Below are 27173 nucleotides of genomic sequence, written 5' to 3'. Positions count from 1 at the left end.
TTTTTTTTTTATCTTAAATATTTCTAATTATTTTAGTATCTATTTATCTTAATTATCTTACACATTTCTATTAGCTTTTTTTTCCCTTTACCCTTTACCAATAATGGAGCTAAGTTTTGATTATTTTTCAATGATGACTAGACTTATTTCTATATAAAAAATAATATTTACTAATGATTAAAAAAAAACGTTGCTATTCGGCCGATATTTTTGGTTGAATATTTGGCTATTCGGCCAAGTCACTATTTGTTACATTGTTGAGTAAGATTACTGATCATTTGGAAATGTTTCACTTTCAGTTGTAACTACCCATCCAGGCATAAATGGTGTGATGTTTGCTTTCGCGCTTCTTAGAGTCCCCCCCCCCTTCTCTTTTAAAGAAAATCGACATGCATGCCGTATAATCCGTCTTATGGCAGTAAAATCATGTTTACCGGTGCTTGCTTATATTTTATTATTGCTATTTGATAATAGCTATAGTCATTTGTTGATTCATATCCTGCTTGTCTAATGCATTCTGTTAGTTTCTCGGGAAAAGATATAAAAATAAAAACCAATAAATACATCTTTTATTGAATTAAGAATTCTCTTTGTTAAGTTAAAATGTCATGGTTGTCTAATCTTAGATTTTTAAAGAAGTTAAAGATTTTAATGGAGTGGTACAGATTGAAACAGATTACGAGTAGTAAAAAAATAGTCTTTTGTGATATGGTTCTTCTATTATTTTTATTGTAAAATATTTTTGTAATTTTTTTTCGTTTGTATACAATTCCGCTTTCGGTAAGAATAATAATTTGTAAGATCTTATAATATTAAATAGTTGAATTGAATTAATCTTTTCTTTATTTTTATTTTTGCCTTGAAGTAACCGAGTGTACCATAGGCGTTTAAAATTTCATTTTAAGTCAGTGAGTTTTTTATTTATAAAATTGTGTTAATTTAATCAGTCCATTAGAATATTTTATGAAGTTTATAAGTAATGCTGGACTTTTTTTTCCTTCTATTTCATTTTGGAATTAGAGCATCAAGTATAACTTTTTTAATACATTTGAAAATGAAGAAACGAAGAAAAAGTCTTGTATTGGTTATTTACCGTTTTTGCAACCTGGTGAGTTTGCGGAACTCAGCGCCAGTTGAAACAGGTGCGTACACCCACACAATGCCCGCACCTGACTGTTTCGGTAGTTTTGTATTTGTCAAGACCACTCGTTAAATTTTCCTCCGTAAAAGGAAAGCATTCACCTTGAGATCCATTAACAAGAGCATTTGCTTAGTGAATAAAAAACAGGCGGGTTACAACCTTGAAGGTGAAAGTAGGGTTTTATGAATAGACGCCTGTTTCTTCCAGTTTTATATATATTATTCCATATATTGCTATCGATGAAGAAAATATATTACATGTTTGTGTTTACTAATATTAGTTAGATTTTGTTATATGTTTAGGCTCTAGTTATATCCGTCCAATGGTCTGATAAACGATATTATTTTTGTCGTTAACTACTTTATTGCAAATGTAGTTCACTATAACTATTTTACCTTAAAAATCTAGTCTACAAACTACTTTAAAAAATGTCGTCTACTACTCACTACTTGTAAGAGATGAACTTTGCTGGAGAAATTAATTTACACCCTTGCCCAAAATGGTTTTGAAGGATAAATAGGTTTATTTAAACATGAGAAATTTAGAAATAATTATTCTTGTTTACATGAGCCAATTTTTTGTTCTAAACTATTTTTACGATTTTTTTTTTAAATTTTCAATTTTTTATGCCTTTCTCGACAGCTAATATTAAATTTAAGAAATGCTAGGAAATAATCAAATATTTGCAATTTTGTTAAGTGTTTAATGCTTTATTTCTTTTAAGAAGTAAAATACAGTGCGAAAAAAAAAACGGACAACCCTGAGTAACTTTTGATCTAATGATCTGATCAATCTAAGACTCTATCTTAATGGTTAGAGGGTGACCTCAAATATGCTAATTAATGTAAACCATGTTTTAAGTTACGAAGTCAGGTACAAAAAAATACTTTCTCTGAATGAACATTTATTTTTTTCGATAAATTCAGATTTTTTGACCCCCTAAATATAGAGGTTAGCCACAATCTGGAAAATATGGTCCCCATAGTTTCGTCAGGAGAGCGATTCGAAGTTTGGACCCCTTAATATTAAGTTTACTTTTTGCGTGTTTTGACATATCTCAAGAACTTTTTAAGCGAATTGAAAACTTTTTTCACAAAGTTGTATATTTAAAATTTGATTTCTCAGAAACTATTCAACCGATTTTGCTCGAAGTTTGTATTTTGCTATGTAAAATAACATAATTTAAAAATTATGTAAAAAAAAAATGTATACCTTATAATTCAAAATCTTTACTATTATTATTAAAAGTTTTCGAGATAAGGCAAAATGTGCAAAAAGTAAAAATTATACTAAGGGGTCCAAACTTTAAAAATCGCTCCCCTGACCATAATTCCCAGATTTCTGCTACTCCCTATATCTTGGGGTCAGAAATCCCAATCTGAATTTTTTCAGAGAAAGTCAATTTTTGTCTGATTTTATAACTTAAAACTTTGTCTGCACTAATTAATTAGTGTATTTGAAGTCACCCATTCTAACCATTGAGATTAAGTCCTAGAACGCGAAGATGCGATCATTAAATCTAAAGTTATTCAGATTTAAATTTATTTCCTAATTTTCTTTTTTGTACTGTACATTAAAAATTACAGATAAAATATTTTCCTTTCCATTGAAATAAAATATTTCATAAGCATACATTCGCATTTGAAGGTGTGTATCCTAAGTTATAAATTAGCCATTATTCATAATTAAGAAAATTAGCCGTAAGAAATTTCCTAGCAGGCCGGTTTAAAGCCAACTAGAAGCCACTATTATTTCGTTGGCCTACATACATCAAGCTACCAGAGGTTAAAATTAAGCACTGATCTTGTTCATTGCCACTTCGATCAAAGGACAAAAATAAAAATTTATAATCGTAAGAATTTTTTCGAATATATGCATGTAATAAAATCAATATAAAAAAGAAAAACTTAGTTATTTAAAATTATTATTTTTTTTAAAAATTTTTAAACGTTTTTCAGGAAAGTCAACCTTTCAAATTGATTATCGTCTTCATTAGAAAGTTTTATATATCATAAAGTTTTCCCATTAATATGAAGACTTGAATTTATTTATTTATTTTGTTGCTTTTTTTGTTATATTTCTAAAGCTCTGCTTAAATAACTTTTGAGTTTTAGACATTAAATGTATAACTATGAATTATGAACACAGTATGTTGTGAAGCACAGTTGACTAGTCATATAATATAACAGGTATTTCAAGCTAATTTCGTACCAAGCCCAAACTGAGCATTATTGATCTCGCTGTTATTCAAATACTGGGTGGGTGTGCTTATTATATGAGCTGAGTAAAATTTAGATGCCATTTTAATTGTTACATGTATTATTTTTAGCACTATTTAGCACTATACCTTTGTTTAATGTTTAAATTGAAGAATCAAACAATATTAATAAAACATTATACTTTTAAACACAAATATTCTGTAGTAGATTTAATTATCAATATGTTATTAGTTCTATGTTTATTTTACCTCTTAAATATTGTTCAGATAAAATTGTGACATAATTTGAGTAAAAGGGTTTTGGACAGTTTAAGACAGAGGGGTTTTGGACAGGACGGTTTAAACCGTGGATTAATCCATTCTGTCCTAAACCTTGCCAACCCTGACACAAACAAAATTAAATATTCTTAAAGAAAGCTACAATATACATAGTTGTAACCAATTATAGCTTTTCCTGTCAGTGTTAGTTTGCATGTTTATTACTGTCTCACAAGGGAAACTAGGGAAGTGTGACTCGCCAATTTTTAAATAAATTAGTGGGATGTATGCCTTATCAGGAATAATTTTAGGGGGCAACATTCGTTTCGGCCCATAGAAGGTTCTGTGAGAGATAAAAAATAATTCAATGTATAGAAAAATCGGTATTTCAATACTTCAATGCAGACTATTAGTTATTGTAATTGTCTCATAATCCAATTAATTTGTAATTAATTGGATAATTAATTAATTTGCTAATTAATAAATTAATTGACATTCGTTTCGGCCCATAGAAGGTCCTGTGAGAGATAAAAAATAATTGAATATATAGAAAAATCGGTATTTTATTACTTCAATGCAGACTATTAGTTATTGTAATTGTCTCATAATCCAATTAATTTGTAATTAATTGGATAATTAATTAATTTGCTAATTGATAAATTAATCAGAAAATTAATTAATTATTAATAAATTGTTAATTAATTATTAATTAATTATTAATTAATTGTTAATTTATTAATTTGCAATTACATACTCCAATTAATTTGGAAAGTTTTTTGGAAAAAAAATTTAAAAAATTTGATGTAAATTTTTTTTTTAAATTGACCTAACAGGTTTTTCTGAAAAACTACAGATATATAAAATTTTCAAAATCAATTTTGACAATAAATATGCATTATACAGTACGTGAATGTACGACAAAATTAATTGGAGTATGAGACAATTACAATAACTAATAGTCTGCATTAAAGTAATAAAATACCGATTTTTCCATATATTGAATTATTTTTTATCTCTCACAGAACTTTCTATGGGCCGAAACGAATGTTTCCCCCTAAAATTATTCCTCATAAGGCATACATCCCACTAGTTTATTTCAAAATTGGCGAGTCACACTTCCCTAGTTTCCCTTGTCAGTTGGTTCGTTTTATTTAAGCCATTACTTTATTACTTAAATCTTGATCCGAAAAAAAGAAAGAAAGAAAAAAAAGCTGGCATTTTATTAATTCTTCTCAACTTTTATTTGTTTTCTACTCAATACAAGGGCGCAGAAATTCGCAAATTAAAATAACTTTATGTTTATTTATTTTTTAATCGCTTGTTGATTATTGAAGAGTTTCGTTGATTCGGTCATCACAACCTTAATCCTTAATCATGATTTCTTCGTTAATCGTTTAATGGTTTCGTTTCACTTACCTTATCATGTTATTTTTGACCTTCAATGTTAATTCGCTGTTTCTTTTGTTGTATCGATTGATTTCAGTTCATTGCCCTTTTGTTCCAAGAGAAAAAAAAAGTGCGTGTTAGAACAGCCCTTTATCAATCTTAAACTTAACACTTCTATTTTTATTTTAATGAGTTGCATCGAGTATATTCTGGGTTGCTGTCAAACTTTCGTGATAATTATATTGATATTTAAATTCGTTTTATAATTGTGATTTTCAAGATATCATGTTTAGCATTCCGTGAATTTTTAATTTTCGCTTATTGTATGGTCTGTGTTTTTGATGAGATAGAATGCTAGTACCCTCAAGTCTGCAACTTTAAAAAAAAAAAAATTATTTCATTCCCTTTGCAATAAAAAGTTTAAATTATCTATAGGTTTTTTATTATGAAGTTTTATTTACTTATTTAGGTCAATGCCTAATGTATTTTGTTAAAAAGTGAATAAATTAATAAATCCTTGGATGTACAAATTCATTTTCGTTCTGTGTCATTAAGATTGTTTATGAAGATACTGCTTTAAGTATTACTTACAAGTAAAAAATGGTTAGTTTTCCCCCCCCCGAAGTTTTCGTTTTTTTTTTCTTCAAATATTTTGAATAAGTTTCGTAATATTCCTAAATAACTTGAATTTTAGTAATTTAATGCAATAAACGTTATGATGTAAAATTAATCTGATAATAATAATTTTGAAATAGCGCTGTTAGTAGTTATTAATTTGTAACAACAATTATAATAAAATTATTATTAAAATGGTTAACTAGTGCTTATTTAAAGTTATAAAAAAATTATGACAAGCTTAAGAGGATAAATAAAGCTATACTAGTTTTAACTAAGAAATTTATTAAAAAGTTTAAGATAGCACAAAAAAACAGTGTATTTTCACAGTGCACAAAATAGAAGCACTGAGAAAATATTTTCTTATTATTTTCTTTTCTACATTTTCTTGATATTGTTATTCTCAAAAAGTTCCAAATTTAAATAAATATAAATAAAATCAATTTTTTAGAATTTGGCTAATTTATTTCGATCCTGGTTACCTAGTGAATGTTTAGAAATACATAATGACTCATGAGTCCACATTATTACCTGCTTAGTTGCGTTTTTATTTTGAGGTACGCATTTTTTAAAAATTGTCGATGATAGTGTTTGAAGCATGCCATTTTCCATTTTTGATTGCTCTAACCACAGTTAGAGCTAGAATCAGAAGACTGACTTTAAATTGATATCTTTTACTTTTTCTTTGAAGTATAAATGCGGGCAAAAATTATTCTTTTTCTTCGGTTTTAGAATTGTGAAGAATAAAACGAAATGAATATTTTGGCATGGATTATAATGGAATAAGACAGAAACAATAGAACAACTGACAACAATGAGGTTACTGTTTCCCCCAAAATTGCTTGCAGTTATTTATTGTCTCATACTATTTCGTTAAACATTCGTAAATTGATCTAAATAAAAGAGAAAAATAAAGGAAAACAAACAACAAAATCAAAAATGTGAAAATAGCCCTTCCAAAATTGGGTAAAAAAATTTGAAAACATTAATAAAAAATTTTTTGGAAGTATTTTTACAAATTGCTTTTCTTATCAGATTGATTATATTTGTAGAAGTTAATTTGTAGATAAGGCGTTAGTCAGAAATTTGTTTTTCTGAAATTGAAAAAACCCTGTATGATTTGCGAAAAGTCTTTCCAATTCAAAGCGTATTTCCGGATTTACATTCAGTTGTTATCTGGCTGCCCCTGTATTAAAATTTCTTTGTGTTCTTTATTCATTATACGAGTCGAGTCCGTTTGTTCGAATCATTGTACGGAACGACTTAGGACCCCAAAGTTCGTGTGTGGGTACAAGGACTGGTTTACCCACACTTCCACGCATCATTAGGCAACATTTCTTTTTGCGTAACTTTTACCCCGAGGGCCCTTGACATGCCATTGCTTTTGAGATAGTTGCAGACACATTCAATAATTGATATGCAAAAGAAGCCAACGCGATCTTAAAATTAATAAGAATTTTTTTTTTGTTATATTTTTTGTGTAGAATAAAAATAATAGAATGCATTTTTTTTTTGTACATCCTATTACAGCTTGACTGTAGACTGACTTGTATGAAGCGGCAAACAGACTTTTTCTTTTTGCCGTGCTGATTAACAATACGTACAGATTTGGATAATTTAAAGTACTTTGATACGTAATGAATATTTACTGAGAGCTGATTTTTGAGTTTTAAAAAACTGGTTTTTGTTCGTTGTTCTGTTTTTATTTTCATTTGTAGGAAAGTTCTGTACATTAATTACGAGAGAAATATCAATTTGAATATAAATAAAATAGCGTTTGGTTTCTTGTGTAGATTGGTTTATAATCATAATTGTGTTTTCGAGGGCTACTTTGAAGGAAATTTTCGGATTTCTATTCACGAGGGAAATATGTATTTGATAATAAAATGTCGTTTGATATTTTATCTAATTTCGAAAATTTCCGTCTATCTTTCTAGATTATATCACTTAGCTTAATGACGAGAGAGAAATATCAATTTGAATATAAATAAAATATCGTTTGGTTTCTTATTTAGATTGCTTTATAACCATAATTGTGTTTTCGAGGGCTACTTTGTAGGAAATTGTACAAAATATGTGTTTGATAATAAAATGTCGTTTGATATTTTGTTTAGTTTCGAAAATTTCTGTCCATCTTTCTAGATTATATCACTTAGCTTAATGACGAGAGAGAAATATCAATTTGAATATAAATAAAATATCGTTTGGTTTCTTATTTAGATTGCTTTATAACCATAATTGTGTTTTCGAGGGCTACTTTGTAGGAAATTGTACAAAATATGTATTTGATAATAAAATGTCGTTTGATATCTTATTTAGTTTCGAAAATTTCCGTCTATCTTTCTAGATTATATCACTTAGCTGCATTTCCGCGTTCGTCCGTGTCTTCTTCCGTTGCGTGATGCTTAGTTCCGCCAAATAATGAAATCTTTTATTAGTTGTTTTATTTTTTATATGTAGTTAATGATGTTACTTTGAGGTATAAATTTTATCGCCACCGCCACAAACAAGTGATCCTTTTTTTTTGGTCCGTGATCTTGTTTTCACTTATTCGCTCCTTTCTTGAATATTATCGAACTGCTATTGTTCAAATCTCTCTCGGTGTTGCTATAGATAAATCACTTCGTAGAAAACTATCCCCCCTCTTTTTGATGATTCTTGAGCATTGTTTAAATGCGGAAGAAAGTAACTGTTTGTTTATTGTCATACGAAGCTATGGCAAGAAACAAACAACAATTAAAAAAATATTCCAAAGTATAATTCATTATAACTGAGTAAACTTGTTGATTAAATTGCATTTCGCTATTAAATTTATTGTTCTGCTTTTTATTATGTAAGAAAAATTGATACTTATTAAAACTATTAAGTATTTTTTTAGTCATGTTCATTCTTCATTAAAAAATAGTAGTAATATTTGTCTTTAGTATCAGAAATTTTAAAACTATATTCGATCAGCATAAATGAATTGTTATAAAAAGATTATTTCGATTAATTAGAACCAGTCGTTTAAAAATGCTCTGTTCTTTGTTTTGCTTGAATGTTAGTTGAATAATATAAGAGAGTTAAGTTTTTAGTTGTACTAGTGATTAAATAGAAGCAGTTGCATTTTTTTCTGATAATAAGTAAGCAAAAACATTGAAAATTTTGTTTTAAGAATAGGAACGACGGATAAATTTTAAAAAATACTAATGCAAGTAACATTTAATTAGGTAGTAATATTCCTCTGTCGGTTGCGTACAACTGAAGTGACGTAGGTATAAATTAATAATGTATAAGTATTTGGGTGAAATATACTTAAATTATTATTATTATAATATTTGAAAAGAAAAAAGAAATTAAAAAATCTGATGTGAATTAGGTTTTTTCAGGCATTATTTGTGGGCAACATCTTTATATTCTTATTAGGTAATTTATTCAATTTGGTGATTTTTGGACGCTTTTAATTCTTTTTGATAATTGCAATCTAGCTTATCATGATTTAAAAATACTTCGATCGGCTGATTATTATTATTTTGTTCTTGTGTAATATTAAAATAAAAATTTATTTGACTTCTAGAGTTTAATTTTTCAAAATAAGAGTTCCACAGCACCGTGGCGTAAACCACTTTCTACATAATGTTACTGAAAAAAGACTGTCAGTGTTTTTCATTGGATGAAACATATTTGATCTTTTTCTCCCCTCGATAAATTCTGCAGACGCTTTTCTTCGGTGAACTGAATATATTATTTAAACCTTTCTGCTCGTTTGTCTTGTGCTCGTAATTTGAATATACTAATAATGTAATAATAAATCTTGAGTTGCGACTTATTTCCCTTTTATACGAGAATACTTATTTATATATTTTTTATGTAAACAATGTAGGCTTTATATTGCTTTTATTATATTTGTTTTTATTCATTCACATTTATGCAGCTCATATCTTATTTATTATTTCTTTTTTAAAGGAAAACACCCATTTACCTTCACAGATAATATTGAACTAATAAAAATTTAAAACTTAACTCTTATAGATGAAACATATTTCTTAAAAATTAAAATGAGTTCGATGCATTTTTCTTTCTTTGACTGCAATTATCCAATCGAATTGATCATTCCTTTTTCTGATTATGTGTACAATTTTTTTTTAATCTGCGAATCTTTAAATCATTTATTTTATTTCCTTAAAATGAACTGCTAAATTTATATGGAGATGAAAAATGTTATTGTCTTTTTTTAAAAAAAAAAAAAAAAATTCTGAATAAATCTGCTTTTTTTGTGTGACTGATTTGGTTTTTTGACTCTCAAAATAAGAGGGTAGCTACAAATTAAAAGATATGGTTCTAATAACGGGCATTACTTTCGGCCTCCTAATATTAATTATATTTTTGCGTGTTTTACAAAATCTCTAATTATTTAATAAAATAAATTTTTTTTACACATACTAACAAAATTTATTTATTGTGATTAATACAAAAATAGGGTGCATTGCAATCAATTAGCTATGCAAATGCATCGCAACAACCGTAACCCTGAAAATAAAAAGGTGTTTACGTTTATTATGTATATATTTCTTTAATAAAATAAATTTATTATTATTATTATTTGCATGGATTTTGAATATTTTGGCTACATATCGAATCATATCAGCGTCTTGTGTTGAGTTATATCTAAAAAAAGAAAAATAACGGAAATATCCTCGGCACTTTCTTTAAGGTTTATGTTTTGATTTAATTTATAGCTCTAAGCTCTTTTTTTGACATCGATATTAATTTAAAAATATATTTATTACTTTTTGTTGCTGGTGCTGTGGAGTAAAATGATCAAAGTTGTCGATCATGTTTTAAAAATTAAATAAAACTTCCTGAGATAGTCAAAATCGCTTTAAATTCTTACTTACATAAAAAAAATTGGTCCCGCAGTGGACTGATCGTTAAGACACGGTTCCCAGCAGATCACCGAAGTCAAGCATCACTGGCTACGGTCAGTGTGCGGGTGGGTGACCACTTGGATCAGTCTGCGTAGGGACCGAGGGTGTGCGGTATTGGTCCTCGTTAAACTGTGCTACCGTAAAGTGCTCGACTTCGCGCGCAGGTCGTCGGGATACCGAAGCGGGGGTGCCATCCCTTCCGCAGAGGATCAAAATTGTGATGGCATGTCTTCGGATCATCCTCCGGGATGTTTCCCAGACCGTCGCCAATAGCCCATTGTGCAGCTCTAGTGCGACGTAAAGTAACAATAACAACAATAATAACATAAAAAAATTGAGGGCAAATAACATCGTATAATTATAATGTAGAGTGCACATTATGTTATTGCGCAAAACAGAAAAATCTTAATAACTTTTGATTTAATAATTGGATTATCACGTGCATCTTAATATTAATAGTTCGTGGAGTAAAAATTAAATGCTGAAATTAATTTGTGCAGACATTATTATTTTAAACTACAAAATCAGACACAAAAAACGTATTTTATTTGAATAAATCTGCTTTTTTTGACGGATTTGGATTTTTATCTCTCAAATAAGAGTATAGCTACAAATTAAAAGTTATGGTTGGTTGCAGTAGCGGGCTTAACTTGGACCTCCTAATGTTAATTACATTTTTGCAGTTTTACAAAGTTTGTTATTTATTTTGTTATCAAATTGTTTTTGCCACAATGAATATCGTTGAATTTGAATATATTTTATGCGTGATAATAGTGAAACAGTTAATCTTATAGTGAAATATTCTTTCAATTAGCACAGAATCTAATATGAGTATGTAGTATGCATGCTTGTCTTCTACTCTATTTCATAATTAAAAACACTTTCCGTGGATCATTTCCAGTTTTTTTTTATCTCTTTTTTTCCTGAATCATATCGCGATACTTCCTGCTACAGAAAGAACTATTAAATTTCCCTTACCTTCTCTTAGTATTATCGGTTTTATTGAATTTCATAAGGAGGTCGCGTTAAAAGTAACGATCGGTATTGCGTTCCATCCCAATTGTTATAGTTCTTTAGTAAATCCTATATCAGCTTCTGTGAGTGTTGAAGCTTTTCATTTCGTTCCATTGCTGACTACTCCATTCTTATTCCATGTAGTTGCCGTTTTCTTTTATTCATTGCGCCACGTGCCTTTCACGGAGACTTCTCCCATTTGCTTCCTATTCCTTTGTTTAGCTATTGGTGCTAATTTTGCTATTGCATGCAATTGAGATAATTATTTAAATTACATACTGTACTCTCCGTGGAATTAATCTTAATTAGTAAAAATGAAAAAAAAAATAGGACTTAGAAATGGACTGGACACTCAATCATTCGTTCTTTTCTTTTTCTTTATAAAATCATTTTTAGAATATTTACCATTTTATTATGAAATATATTTTATTATGAAATTATTTACTTTTGTTACGTTGTAAAACTGTTTGTGTGTATAAACAAATTAGGTTTCTTACGCTTGCGTTGATATATTTTTTTGTAAATTTGTACTTTCTTTCGAAAAACAAATGTTAGGACAATGATCATCTATGATGACTTTTTTTAAATGAAACTAATCAATATCTTTCTTACACGGAGAATAAAAATATTGAGGATAATTATTTTTTTTAAAGCGCTGTGGTTTATACGGTAGAACCACAAAATTCTGTTAAATAACTAAAAACTGAAGTGTGTTAAAATCAATGAGTGCATTAATTAAGTAAAAAAAGTTCACATCTCTGATAAAAAAAAAGAAGTCCCTAGAAGTCAGCAACTTTCGAACTAGTTTAAAAGTAATAAGGTGAAAAAACTAAATGTAATGCACACTTAATTAAACCCTTTAAATAAACACGACAAGCTATTACTATGTACTATATGCCTGCAGTATTTCTGGCTGCTGCGCGTCAGTCTTGATGTATTTTATACCATGATTCTTTGTAGATGTTTCTTGAAATTTACTTAATTTGACTTTTCTAAATGTTAATGTAGAACATCTGATACCTAGTGACCTCTAATTTATCTTTTGTTTTTGAATTGGTTTAATATCGTATGAAGCTTGTCGCATTTGAGGCGGTTATAAAATATTGCCCCATTTCAGACGGTAAGGGTGAAAAATAGGAACCGATTAAGACAAATGTGGTCTCTAAGAATCGGGAGCTTGTCGAAGTTGTGAATCGGAACATCATCTTTGCATCAGACTTACTTTATGACGCAAAATGATTTTATGTTGGGTACATAATGTTGTTTGTGTTTGAAGCCGAATGGTCACTTAACCATGAAGGTACTCCAAGTGTGTCTTGTCCATCACGACAAATCGTGGTTATAAGTTTCTAGCATGGTTAGTTTTAAAAAGGATTTTTTTTTTGTGGTTATGGAAAGCAAATCATATTTTCTGAAGTTTTCTTTATTTTAATGAAATAATTTTCGATTTAATTGTTTGTCTTGTAGACATGTTTTGTGTATGTTTTTAATGGTCTGAAGCACGTTTTTCTTTTGGCGTGATGCACGAAAAGAAATATCAATACTTCAAATTTAAAAGCATGCTTTTTAGCTTTTTACGGCAGATATCTCCATAACTAAAATTACACGAACAAAATGGAATAAAAAATAGTATGCGTGTATTCTTATATAATTTTTTACTGTTATAAGATGGATACTATTTTCTTTTAAGGATTTCTCTTTTAAAATTGTTTTTAATAATTTGAGACTTACCTTCCAAAATTGAAAAAAAGAATGAGTTGAAAGAGTAAATTTTTTCTTCTTAAATGATGCAAAAAGGGATGGAGATAAGGAAAGTTATACTTTTGTCTTTCTTGTATATGTTCTTTTAAGTTGTACGGACAATTTGAAAGCATATTGTGTACTTTATATTTTTATTCTCTTTTATTCCTTAACATAATGATACCCAGACCTGCCGACTCTCAGACTTTTGTGATCTTAGAACCTCAGGCCACGGAAGTGTTTTCTCAGGATTTTTCTTCTTATAAGTGTTAGAATCAGAGGACATGTGCACAGTTTACATACAGGCCTCAAAACTTTTCTCCTCCATATTAGCGATTTTATAGTTCAAGTGTATTTAGTTTATCGTTGACTCTTTTTGATAGGGTTTATAGAAAATAGTGTGAAGTCATCAGCAAGAAAAGTAATACCTATCGGTATTAACCATTTTTCATAATGTGACCTGGCGAGAGAATATTGTCAAAACAAACTGTAGAGAATTTGTTGACTGGGAAGACAAAATAGATGGAGGCACAAGTATTTTTAGAGTGTTTTTTTTTTTTAATTTTTAAACGAATTTCTCAATCAGTTTTAAAAAATTAGATTAATTTATTATTTTGTAATTTTTATAGGTAAAAAAGTTATATAAACTTTGTACTGAATGTGTGAGTTTATTATTTTTTTTAATATTTATTATTGGGCTCTGACGTAGTCACAAAATAAGTCTCAGGCTTTTGTAATTTATTTAGCTTGATAGGTTTGAACATTAACATCATTTAATTTCATGTGTGAAAGTAAGGTTAGAAAGGTCGAAATTATATGCCTTAGTTATACTATAAACCATCTGTCTTCAAATACAGATATTTTTTTTTATTTACCTTAGATGGAAGAGATTATTATTATCTTTGATAAAGACAGTTGTTAACATCTAGAATAACTTTCGTAACTGATGTCTGATATAAGAAGGTTAACTGTTTATTTTATTATAATTCTACCTTTACTTATTAACAAATCGTCATTGTGTTTTTATTATCTTAAATGATTTTTTTTGTTTTTGTTTTTCCGCTTAAAACATTTTTCTTCCTTTAGAATTATTTAAAACATTCCACGCCTTCATTAGGTATTCCGTTTCGCTAAGTGTAATCATTTTTTACATCTACTTCTCATTTTAATTTTTCTTTTTCAAGGTTTAATAGACACTCTAAAGATAACAACATAAAATTTATTATATTTTCTTTTATTTCTGTTCTGTCATTTCCAATTAATTTGCGCTTGGAAAACTTTGAAGAGATCCGGAACGTGATTATATTTTGAAAGAATTATAATTAGAGCGATCTATATAAAGGCTAAATGAGTGGTGTTTTGTATTACCATTTACTACTGTTTACATTTCATTTAATTCATTTTAATGAAATTTAATCAACCAAATAAGTTAAAATTGAACAATAGATAGTATTTTTTTATAGATAAAAAAAAAATAAGTGACTGCCAAGGTCATTTATTTCCTCAAGAAACCCGAAGAAATATGATTATAAAAGGAAGAATTCAAATTTCGTGAGTCACCTGTCAATCATGTTGTAATAAATGGGAAATTGTTTTTAAATATTAGGTAAATTGTTTATTGAAAAGTTCATCGTGTTTCTTCCTTCATTGCAACTCCTTGGCATGTGATGTGATCGCTTGCCATGAGTTCGAAATGCCATGTGTTCATTTATATTTCAAATTTTGTTCATATTTTTATGAATATATATTAAATTTCGTTTGTTTGGAAGCTATTTTTTCCTATTGATCAATCAGATAGTGTCAAAACTTCCTGTATGTTCTGCTGTTCACTATTAGGTTTAAGTAATCAGACCAAATCAGCAGACTGAATAAATTTAAACATATATATTTTTATCCTGACTTGATAATAAATAATTAAAATAGAAGCAAAATATTAAAAAATTTCCTTCAAAAATTTATGTTTGAAAATATTTAAATTTTTTTCCTTTTCTGATTTATTAAATACGTTATTAAATCATTTTGACTGTAAAGTTTGTTTATGCATGCAATCATGTAATTTTATTCTCATCCAATTGGCATTTGTCCATTTAAATCAAACATGTTTGTTTGAAAGATAAGTATATATTTCGAAATCTTTTTAATTCAACTTTTAACAAACATGTTCTGAATTATTCAGCGATTTATTGAAAGACTTAATTATTGTTCAATTGGATAATATGTTGGATATTTATATATTTTTATTTATTTATTTTGTTAAAAATAGTAATAAATTTAAAATTTTTTTTGTAATGCAATGAAAATGTAACGTGCATGGAAGACGTTTTTACCTGAATTTTCTTAATGTATTTTATGCTTATTATAAGTCCGTCACCCTGAAATTGTAATGTATCGAAATTAATGGATAGAATTTGTTAAGAATTGAATGACGAGACAATGACTGAAAGGGAAACAATTAAAAATAAAAATTATGAGATAATATATCAAAGCTTGTCTATCATATTCAAAATGTGCTCCAATTCTGAGTGGGTAACAGACGTACTTAGTTATTAATTTTAATAAATTACGAGTTATTGATAAATGAAAAAGCGTTTCGGTATTGCAATATCATTCGGAATTGCAATATATTTAATGTTTGTTTTAATTGGTTGTTAATCTTGAATTTATATTTAACAGGGTGCGTAGCGTTTTTTAAAAGTGCTTAAAGGTGGTTATTTTTGTCTTTTAAAAGCCTTTAAAGGTGCTTTTTTCATTGGGTGTTTTTCCAAAACCTTAAAAACTACATTACATTTCGGCGTACAGTAGGTTCGTAGTGTATGAACGCGCCAATCATTTTAAATGTATGATGAACAGTGGTGCCTCCTGCAAGATTAATTAACTAAAATTTCTAAAATTTTAATATTAAATATTTATATTAACTTTAATTTATATATTTTAATTTAAATCATTTTAATTTATATTATTTTAATTTTAATTAATAAATAATTGTGGTGGAAGGGCGGAATATAGAAAAGTACTAAATTGGTATGTTGTATGCACTTAACAACTTACCACATTCAAAAGAAGTTCATCTTAATAATACGATAATTCACTTTATTACAATAATATATTCAAAGTTTAATTAAGGGTTATTATTTGAAAAGTGAGTTAAAATTATGTTATAAAAGAAAAAAAAATATTTTTATTGTAATTCATTTGGTAATTCATTTGGCATTCAGTTCATCATTGGCAGGTAATTTATTGGTAATTCATTTGTAATTCACAACCCTTTCTTGAAAAAAGAAAGATCGCATGCTCAAGTTCCTAGACATGTTGACGGTAATTATGACAATTTTAATATGAATATCAGTGTTTTAGACGCAATTCTTATCATTCAACGTAATAAATATTTGCAAGAAGTTAAATTCTTTTAAATAATTAAAAAAAATTATCTTAGTTCTTTTTTTCCATCAATCAACTTAGTAAAAGAATTTCAACTTTTGCATAAAATTAAATTCTTTTAATTGTTAAAATTCATTTAAACTGAAAATTACCAAACTCATACTTTTCAAAAATAAAATACATTACCTTCTTTAAAAAAACAGATTTGTTGAAAGAAATACTGAGACGTGGAAAAAGTGGTGGTCTTTTTATCATATTGCGTAATAGAAAAGTTTATTTTAAAACAAATTAACTCTTCTTAAATTAAGTGCAAATTAATAGTTCTTAATGAAAGTAAAAAATAAAAAATAGATAAATATTTCATTAAGCAACATAATGCAAATTATATTTTAATTAAAGAAACTGTATGTGGTTTAAAATGTATAAAATAAAACTATTTCATTATAGCTCCAAATAAGATTCAACATTCAGTTGGGATTCAGTTCAGTATAGTTTTAGCTTAAGGAAATTTATATTTATTGAATTATAAGAGATTTTATGAATGTTAAATATTAAAATGGGTTTTTAAGCTCTTTTAAGTTACAAAAAAATTAGAAACAAGCACGATTTGCCACGGGCTGCAAATCGTGCAACCCTATCATAGTGTATTATTTCTGGATCATGTGCCCTCAAACCTCGTGTGCCTCCCTCCCCCCCATCTAGCCGCTGGGATTGCGGTGTGTTATTTACGTCACTGTTGATAAAATACTTGCCGGTCCATATGTTCATATACTGACATGGATTCAGTGGGAAGGATTCTTGCACTCTCATGTGCAACTCTGCTGCATATTTTAAGAGATTCTCAATTTCAGGTTTCATTTTCCACCCTCTGAAATAGAACAGAAAAATCTCTCGAATTTTCACGGATCACGGGGACCAACTAAACATTGCCAAATTTTTTTCTCTAATAGCAAATGAAATTTTTATTTCTTTTGTTAATTTTATCGTTAATGAAGTACTATCATCGTCTTCATCACTGGCAAGCTAACGGCTTTCTCGCACTCTTCTATTTATAGATCAATACCATAATCCTTGAACTTGACTTGAAGATCATTCACTAATTATGTATTTGCAAGTGGGTCAAAGCTTCATCACCTCAAAATTTCCATCTCCATTTTATTCATTTAATTTAACAAAGATAAGAATTAATAGGGATTTTTAATCTTAAGATTTTTTACCTGGATCTTAAGATTAAGATTATTGGAAAGATTATTGGATCTTAAGATTATCGGAAGGCAGGATGAATCAGCACAAGTACGCATCTGTCCATGCAAACCATATCCACCCTTATATGTGAATTGTTTTGCCTCAGGATGATAGTATCTACCAGCAGGACAATGCGACCTATAAAGCCGGTTGCGTACGTGCGTGGTTCGAAATGCACCAGGATGAGTTTAAGAGTACTCTCCTGGCCACCAAACTTCCGAACTTATACCCAATAGAGAATCTTGAGGACCACCGCATAACCTAGCGCAGAACCGCATAACCACCGCATAACCTAGCGCTCACTTGAGTCAGCATTGCTCAACATTCCAGTAAGCACTTTAAAGAACTTAATTGGCTCACTTCCTGCACGTCTCGCAGCGATCCGCTCTGCCTAAGGTCGTTATTCTGGCTCTTGACTGGTGGTCACATTAATGTGTCTGGACTGTGCACTTCATTATTAAATCCCTTAACAACCAAATTGTTATTTCGATAACATTGATATTGATCTTATTCGATTTAACGTATAAAATGTGATTGGAAACGATATCTTACCATTTTTTTTATCCTAATATTTAAGTTTTCCCCTTTCTGGCTCCATTTTTTTAAATGAAAATATGGCGGGATATAATTACTTAGCTCACCTCGGAGGAGGGGAAAATTTAAAGTATCATATTGGCCCCACACCACAAATTTTTAAAACAATTTCCAACTTACAGTTACTTCCACGTTCAACAGCTTAGAACTGGAATATGATTTCATTTCGCTGTTTTAATTATAGAATTTTTTTTTATGTTATTTATTTCAGCTAAAATTGCATGAATGTTTAATGTAAATCACTGATTGCTATCAATTTCAAACGAAGATAATTATTTTCTGTTTTTACTGAAACAAGTTAAACAGGCTTTTTTTTTTTCTTTTTCCTTTCTCGCATCTCAATTCTAGTGCGAGCTATAAGCATTGTTAAACGATCATCTTCAGTTTCTCACTCAGTTGAATGCATTTGTTTTTTCAATATCCTGGGATAAATGCGTAAAAAAAAGAAATAATTTTCAAACCATTAAATGTATTTTTTTTTTTAATGTTTCATCTAGGAGAAGGATTGCCATGTGTAGCACAGCGTAAAAACTCTACGAAGGATGTTTTTAGGGCAATCGTCCTCCCTTTGTATCTTCATCCTGAAGCTCAGCCAGCCAGTTGGAGGCATGACTAGTGATCCAGAAATGCGCGGCGATAGTTTTTGTTGATCTCCGCAAACGTATGTGTGCCCTCTTCCAACAATGGTCAGCGGGGGCTATCCTATCTGGAATGCGCCCCTTTGACACACTTTGAACTGTTATGTTATGGAAACATATGCTTTATTTCCTGCTTTGTAGGATTATGATCGTTTTTTGCACAAAAGAGTAATTCGGCATTGTCCTTCCGGTTTTTTCTATAATTTAAATGTTGGCATTGCCTATAAATATATTACTTATTTAATATTAATTCAAATTTAAAGCAGTTCAAGGTGGGGGAAATAATTTCACTGGACAAAAGTTAATTAAAATAATGAAATGTTCAAAAGTTTTGTTTTTCAACTTTTTTTTTTCGTTGCAAATTTATCATCTACACTCAGACTGAAATCTCCAAGTTTAAAAGTCTGTTATTGAACTATAGACTCGAAATTTCATACCCGAAATCCACAGGATATGGTGGGGGGTATGAATTGAACTAAGAAATTTCGCAACAGCGTTATTTCCATTCAATGCTTTTAAGTCTATTTTTTTTATTTATTTATCAGTTTTGAAAGTTATAAATGTAGTATAAATAATTAAAATAAAAAGTAAGATATTTTTGCTTTTTTTATTGTACCAATCTTTACACCTTCTCTTAAATGCAAAAAATTATGACGGTTCATTTTGCTCTGTTTAATTTTTATGTTGTTGTTAATGTATTTATAATTAATACTAAACGTATCTGAATTTTTACATTTTATTCAAGGTTTATGCAAATTAGAGGAAAATCTAATTCAGGTTAAACTATTCAACTAAGGTTAAACTAAGAATTTTTTAAGACACTTATTAATGGTAGGCAATGGAAGCTATGTCTACGGTTACAGCCTTTTATTAAAACTTTAAATCTTTCAAACTTTATTTTTTACAATTAAAAAAAAAGAACTCGGTGCTACAAGAAATTGAATGTTTTTTTTTAATTTTTTTAAATCTTCCAATTTGTAAATGCTCAAATATAAATCCGAAGAGGGCCACAAGAAGCTGATGTCCCGGACTTCATTGTTAAAAATAGAAATCATAACTTAAATTTTATGGTAAACAGAGTAAATGATAATAACTTAAAATATCGTCTGTAAAATGTCGCCTGTATTAATAAATAATGCTTTTATGTATATAAAATATTAATTGGTATATTTGAGTTCACCCCTTTGAGCCCTTGAAATCATTTTCCGCTTGTTTTTCGGACCATTTCCATTTGTTTTTCCAAGTCTTAAATTCTTTATACAATGTTAACTCAATCATTATTTTGAATTTAAGGAGTAGCTTTTTTTGACTCACTCAGTTCGCAATTATTTTATTGTAAATCTACGTCATTTAAGGATCGTTTTTAGGAGACGTGTGTCTCGTCCCCCCCCCTGCATGTTTCAGTGGGATTTTTTCCAGTTCCGATATTTTTAATACGATATAATGGTTAACGAATTTCATATTACAGTAATTACTTTCTTATGCGCTTGATTCGCGATGATTCTATCTCAAATCCACATTAAATTCCAATGACTTTTTCAGCAGTTGTCTTTTTTCAGCCATTTTAACATCGTTTTTAAAATCCTGATATTTTTGATACGTTATTAACGACAAGCAACATTTCCAAAATACGATCGTTTATTGAATTTACTAATTTATCTGCAAAATTATTTTTATGTTAAACTAACTCTATGAAAATAAGATTTTTGTAATGATAAAATTATAAACTTTGTATATGTTCGGTTTCTCAAAAGATATAAAAATTTTTGTGAATTGCAATGCTCTTTTTTGTGTTGTATGTTCTTTTTTTAAGTGCCCTTCTTTTTTAGGATATTATGCAATTTTTAAGATCTAGAATTCTGGAATGAAACCTGCCTTATTTTTAAATATATATTCTTTATTTTATAATATTAGGTATACTGTCCATTAATATTATTTCATTTTACTCTGATTGATTATATATTTTTAATGATAAAGTATTTTTTTATTTATTAAAATCTAATATTTAATATCATCTGCCCGATACAAGAAAGGTTTACAGGGAAAGATCAGAGAAAAGTTAGGGAATTTGAAAATGTCTTCCCACTTGGACACTCTGTAATTATTTGTTAACTAAATTCGATTAATATGGATGATTAATCTTTTTTTTTAATTTCCGTTTTATTTTCTGCATGATTATATCACTAATAGGAAAAATTTTATCTTCTTCAGTGTGACACTCACAGACACGACATCAGTTAATGCCATGCTTGAACATTAGATGAACATTTGATGTCGATGCTTTCGTCATCACTTCAAGGATTTTCGTTTTATTTTATTCGTGTTAAATTTACTGATAAAAATAAATCAATAAATAAAGTTGTATTAGGTCATAAGTTGTAGAAAAGTTTCGCCACTAAAGCTCGGCATAGTCTGTAGGGTCTGTATGTGTGTATAAATAATTTAACTGTTATAACAAATCTATTAAGGAATTAAATATTTTATAAACTACAGAGATTTTTATAAATCAAAAATTTTCATGAAACTTAACTATTGAATTTAAAACTCATGCATACTTGCTAACTTTTCCGGGTTTCTCGGGAGATTTTATTCTTATATTTAATGTGGTGGCAAAATTTATAGAATCGCATTTCATTTTTCATTAAACAAATACGGTTTAAAAAATGATTCGAACTACCATTATATTTGAATAATTTAAACATAATAATCTGCCGACCAGGTGGCCGAGTGGTTAGCGTGCCTGACTGCGGAGCCGATGGTTGCGGGTTCGAATCCCGCTCAGGACATGGATGTTTCTTTCTCTCTGTGCTCTATGTCCTTTCTCCTTTGTGTGATTGTGTGAATGTGATCCGCCCTATAAACGGGGAGAAGAGAGTAACAGTTCTGGTACTACCTGGCCAATGGGACAATACATCCCAAGTGCCCGCCATTAAAAAAAAGAAGAAAAAGAGAACATAATATTCTTGCTAGCTCCTCTGATCGTGCTTTTAATTGTTGGCTAAAGCTTAGCGAAACACCACCATACAATCTCAATTTAATTGGTTTTACCTTACCACTAGAAAAACACCATTTTGAAAAGCGTGAAAATGGCAGATATACTCATGAAAATAGAAGGGTTTATCTTTTTTAGGGGTTTATCTTCAAATTGATGCGGTTTCCAAGTCCTTAAAACGCATTTCCATTTCCCATTCTTTGTTATTTCCTTTTGTTTTTAAGTCAGATTAACTTTATGTGTTTATTGCTTATAATTTTTGTATTTTCCTTTAAAAAAAAGTGAATATTAGATAACGTTTATAGATTTGGTTCAGTATAATCTTGTCTGGCTCTTGTGCCATACCCCAATTTTTTTTGACACATAAAAAATAAATAAATAAATAAATGCATTAGTTTTTAAGTAAAATTGAACTCATTTGTAATGCACTGAGTTAACTGCACTTTAGATTGTGAGAAAAGTACTATATTTCATAGTTCCATATTCAGTAATATACCACCAATTATTTTAACAATATTTATTTCAAATGTTTTTGAAAATTTTCTTAAATAACCGTATATATTTAAATTTTTCTTTTCTCTATTGTTTATTAACAGGTAGGGGGAGACTGGGCAGCTTTAGCCTAGGGCCGCGTTGGACCAGGCTGAATTATTTTAATGTTATTCTATTTTTCTGCTTTTTTTTTTCTTCTTCTTTTTAATACTTAACATGCTGCATCACCAGTACTACAAAATCTATGTTAGAATAGCATGGCACAGCTAAAGTGTGCCATTTCTATTTCAACGAGTTATATTTTAAAAGCATTAATTAATTTTCCAATTCTTCGACTTTACCTTCTAAAATTTATTTCTATATAACAATAAAGCAGAAAGTATTATTATTATTTTATTTACTAGATTAGATCTTTAAGTAATTCTAAGTTATTTCGTGTGAATTAGAATTTCCAGCCAACAGCCGCTGAAAGGGATCTGTGGTTAATTTAATTCCGATAGTCATTTTAAACATTGCGCACAATGCGAAAGATCTTCTGTTTCCTCTCTGCGAATTTTCGATGCATGACCGATGAATTTTCGATGCATTTCTTGTTTGTTTGTAATAGTTTTAATTTTTTTTTTTATCTTCATTCGTACCATATCGTCAAAATTAAAAAATTACTAAGCATGAAAGTTTTTCCCCAACACATTAAATTAAAAGCTATTTCCATTAAATCAGCCCACCTTCGTTACCTGTTAAAAGATACTTAAACATATATCGATAAATACATCAGATTTTTTTTTTCGAATCAGACATTTTAGACTTTTTGCTTGTAGGTAAAATTTTTTTCAAAGCATTTGTTTTTTATTTTTATTATTGATGAATTTTAGAAAACATGCGCCGTTTGATAATTCCTAGTTTGGAGAGTTCTTTTGAACATTTAACACTGGATTGCCCAAGGAAGTCATTTTGGCTGCTTTTTAACTGCTTTCTCATTCGCAAAAAATGTACAAATAATAATGCATAAATTATTTTTTTTCCAAGCGAAGTAAATTTTTTTATTGTTAATACTTACTAATAACTTATTATATAACTGTAAATAATAAAAAAAATATTAAAAATTAATTAAACTAATTTCTTTACACATTAGTTATTCCTTCACATTTTGACTGCTTTTGGGCAATATAGGTATATACTAAGTTTCAGTCTTTCTAGTGTTAAAAAAAAATGTTTTAAAAAGCTCATGGTCACTTTGTTGTGTGGTATCAAATCTAAGACTCTTAACATTTCGTTTAACACCTTTATTATTGTTATTTTTTAAAGCATAGGTTTTTCGTTTTAAAAATTTTTGTGGTATTAGGAAATAATGCCTCTAAAATATAGTAGCACATTCGTAAGACTTGTTGTGTTTGTTTCTAAGTATTAACGTTTGAAAATTTATGGACTTCACTTTTGTCAGTGAAATTTTGTAACAAATAATTGAACAGTATTTTTTTGAGCTTCAGATCTTGTTTATTTATTTTCGAGGTTAGGTTATTAACTTAGTATGACTACTTCCAAATGTGGCTGTTGGCGAAAAGGCGGCTACCTTGACACGCTTTTCCATAACTGGATGTTGGATACTTTTTCCCTTGCGATTCGATTCGTAACATTATTTGGCACATTGACCATGAAAATAAAAAAAAGATTAAGGGCTTGCGCATCCACTGTCCGTCCTTTGCCCCCAAAGAGACATCAACTTTTGTTTTCTGTTTCAGTTTCTTCCCTTTTATTTTCTGTGTTACAGCTGTTTCAATTTTCACCCGGTAATCAAAATTCTCATTCGTGACGTGGATCGTTCCACTTCGTGTGGTTACAAACCTATTATTTCAAGGTCATTTCGTTCTTTAACCTTTTCTTTCCCTCATCCTTTTTCCATCCGCACTAGACAGTTGATGGTTACCGGCAAGGCTCATGTCCATGACTAATTAGCTGGCATTGATTACTACAGCTCATCTCTCTTAATGAGTTTGTTTACATCAACTTATATTGGAATAAAACAGCGGTTCCCAATTTTCGTTCGACTGTGGAACTCTAAATGATCGAATTTATAAATGATAAAATATATAAAAAATACTGTAAAATAAAGCATATAAAACCAATTTTAAACGTATTAACCAATAAAAAAACATTATCTTGAAAATATTTGATAAGATGTATAGAATTTTTTTGAATCATAATTTTAGTTTCGGTTTTATAGCTATCAATTGAATTCGCACTCATGGAACTTTAACTAATTAAATTTTAAATTTGTGTTTCGTGTAAGCTGGAAATGAAACAAATTAACCAAATTATGGTTTTTGTTGAAATGAAAACTAAAAGAACCGCTATAAACACTGAAAATGGGTAATCAGGGAAACATACTTCTTTATTAGCAAATTTACTATTTTATTTTAGTTTCAAGAGTGCTATGAGAAATACTAATGCAAATTTTCTTTAATGCAGGTCCTTTACATAATTTATTATAAACACAGTTATTAGAAAAATATTTTTTTATATTAGCCATCTTTTTATTAGTATTTTACTTGAAATAATTTTATAGAGACGACCAAAATATTAAATATATAATATTAATGAGATCTGTAAATACAGATTTCAAAAATTATTGCTGTAAAGTTTTAAAAAAAAAAGTGTTAATTTTTGGAATCCTTTTTACCCTACCGCGGAGCATTACAAAAAAGTAACAAAACACAAAGAAAAAAATGGCATTACTACGGCAGCTTACCCGCTGCCGTAGAACGCTCATTTTTTCTTCGTGTTTTGTTACTTTTTAAACAAATGGTTTAAAATAAAATTTTATTGAAAAAATTGAAACAGTTTAAGGACATATTTGCATTATAATGAGCGGCGGCGCTCAGTACCGTCTTCACGCATGGGCACACCCGGTCAGTGCCCCGGGGTCCCAGGCACTCAGGGGGCCCTTGATAATCTTTTTTATAAATTATATTTAAAAATCTAAGAATCAACAACATTGCCATATATATTTTTTAAAATAAATATATTTTTTTTGTGTATAAAGTGTGCATTTGTTTTCCTTTCTACAAATAGCGATTAATTATAATGCTAACACCAATAATTTGTATAATATATCACCAGAAAAACTTATAAAGGCAACCGAAATATTTTTTACGTTTCAATCTGGGCTGAAAGTCTATATATACTAATACGGAAAAGTGCAAAATCTGGTACGAATGACATTTCATAGTAGCATTTTTTTCTGTAAAAATTTAATTTCTGCAACTACCGAGATTTTTTTTACATCTATATAAAACCGCATCTTTCCCAATAAAAAGTTATTGTTGAATAGTTTGAAGAAGAGAATAAATTTACTCCTCCCGAAAACAAGTTAAAAACTGAAATGGTTTTACTACGGGCATTTCTTCTTTTTCCGTCTCGCTTTCACCCATGGTTTCAATGACGTTTTTATGTACTCATCTCTCACTTCCAGTTCTATTTGCGCCTGCAGGATTCATACGCACCTAGAAAAAAATAAATGGCTGTAATGTTAATATAAACTTTTTAATGATACCAGTTTTTTATTTTTTCCAGATACGTACGAACCCTGTCTTGTCTTTTTTTACTTCAATTGTCCTTGCTTTCAAAAACATCAGGAAGTCCTAGGGACCCCCTGTGGCAAGTAATAAAAAAAAAAACACAGCTATAAATTATACTAGTTCAAGAGGCTATTTATATGAAGATTTGTGAATTAAGAAGTGGACCTCAATAGCATTGCTTTTTGAAAATACACCCATTCCTCAGGGCAACATCACCCATCCAAATTCAATGGATGTAGGTTTAAATAGAAAGGGGACAATTTCAAGAAATGGGTATGTCGATCGCTGATTGGCAAGGCATATGTTTTAAAACTAGACCAGTAGCAAGGAAAAAATTATAGTTTATTTTATTTTGTGATTTTAATTTATTTTTTAAATCGTATCTTACAAATGTTTTTCTTAAATTGTTTGCGTTTAAAAATTTTAGGTTGAAAAAAATATTTTCTAAAAACATTTTTGTAACCAACGTTAGCGTTGTCGTTTTAATGTCAGTGTCATACAATAATTAATTTATGTATGTATAGTATTAAAAAACAGACAAGTATTTAGCAAAAAAAAAAGTATTTCATGTTTCATGACTCTGAGTACATTATTTTCAAGCAAGCTGTTTTAAACCAAACAATTTTTTCAAAAAATCTTTTTAACAATAATTTTAATATATTTTTTTATATAAGCATATTTTTAATAGAAAAATTAAATTTTCTCACAATTTTGCGTTTAATTACTGAAGTGAATTTGCATCACTTTAAACAATTATAAATTTGTAATTTTAAAATGTTTAAAAAACCATGTGTTCCTGAAAAAATATCTATGTAAAATAAATAAATGTGTGCAAGTTTTATATTAAGTAATAATTTCTCTAAAAATGCTTGACCGTCACCAACTCTGTTTAGTATCTAAAATTATATTTAAATTGAGTTAAATTTAGTAATAATTGAAAGGAGTTTAGAATTACACTGCACTATGCAGCAACTTTTTAA

At 28.9% G+C, this 27173-nt stretch overlaps 1 protein-coding gene across 2 annotated transcripts in view; it reads left to right on the top strand.

The window, feature by feature from the left end:
- Positions 1 to 27173, top strand: part of LOC107445515 (katanin p80 WD40 repeat-containing subunit B1) — a 68254-nt gene that overhangs the window by 13530 nt on the left and 27551 nt on the right. The gene's annotated exons all lie outside the window — the stretch shown is intronic.

This window comes from Parasteatoda tepidariorum, chromosome 7 (assembly GCF_982258835.1).
Source record: "Parasteatoda tepidariorum strain Cologne lab strain chromosome 7, Ptep-v5.0, whole genome shotgun sequence".
In the NCBI taxonomy this organism is placed as follows: Eukaryota; Metazoa; Arthropoda; class Arachnida; order Araneae; family Theridiidae; genus Parasteatoda; species Parasteatoda tepidariorum.
This window is presented reverse-complemented; position numbering and strand designations above follow the sequence as displayed.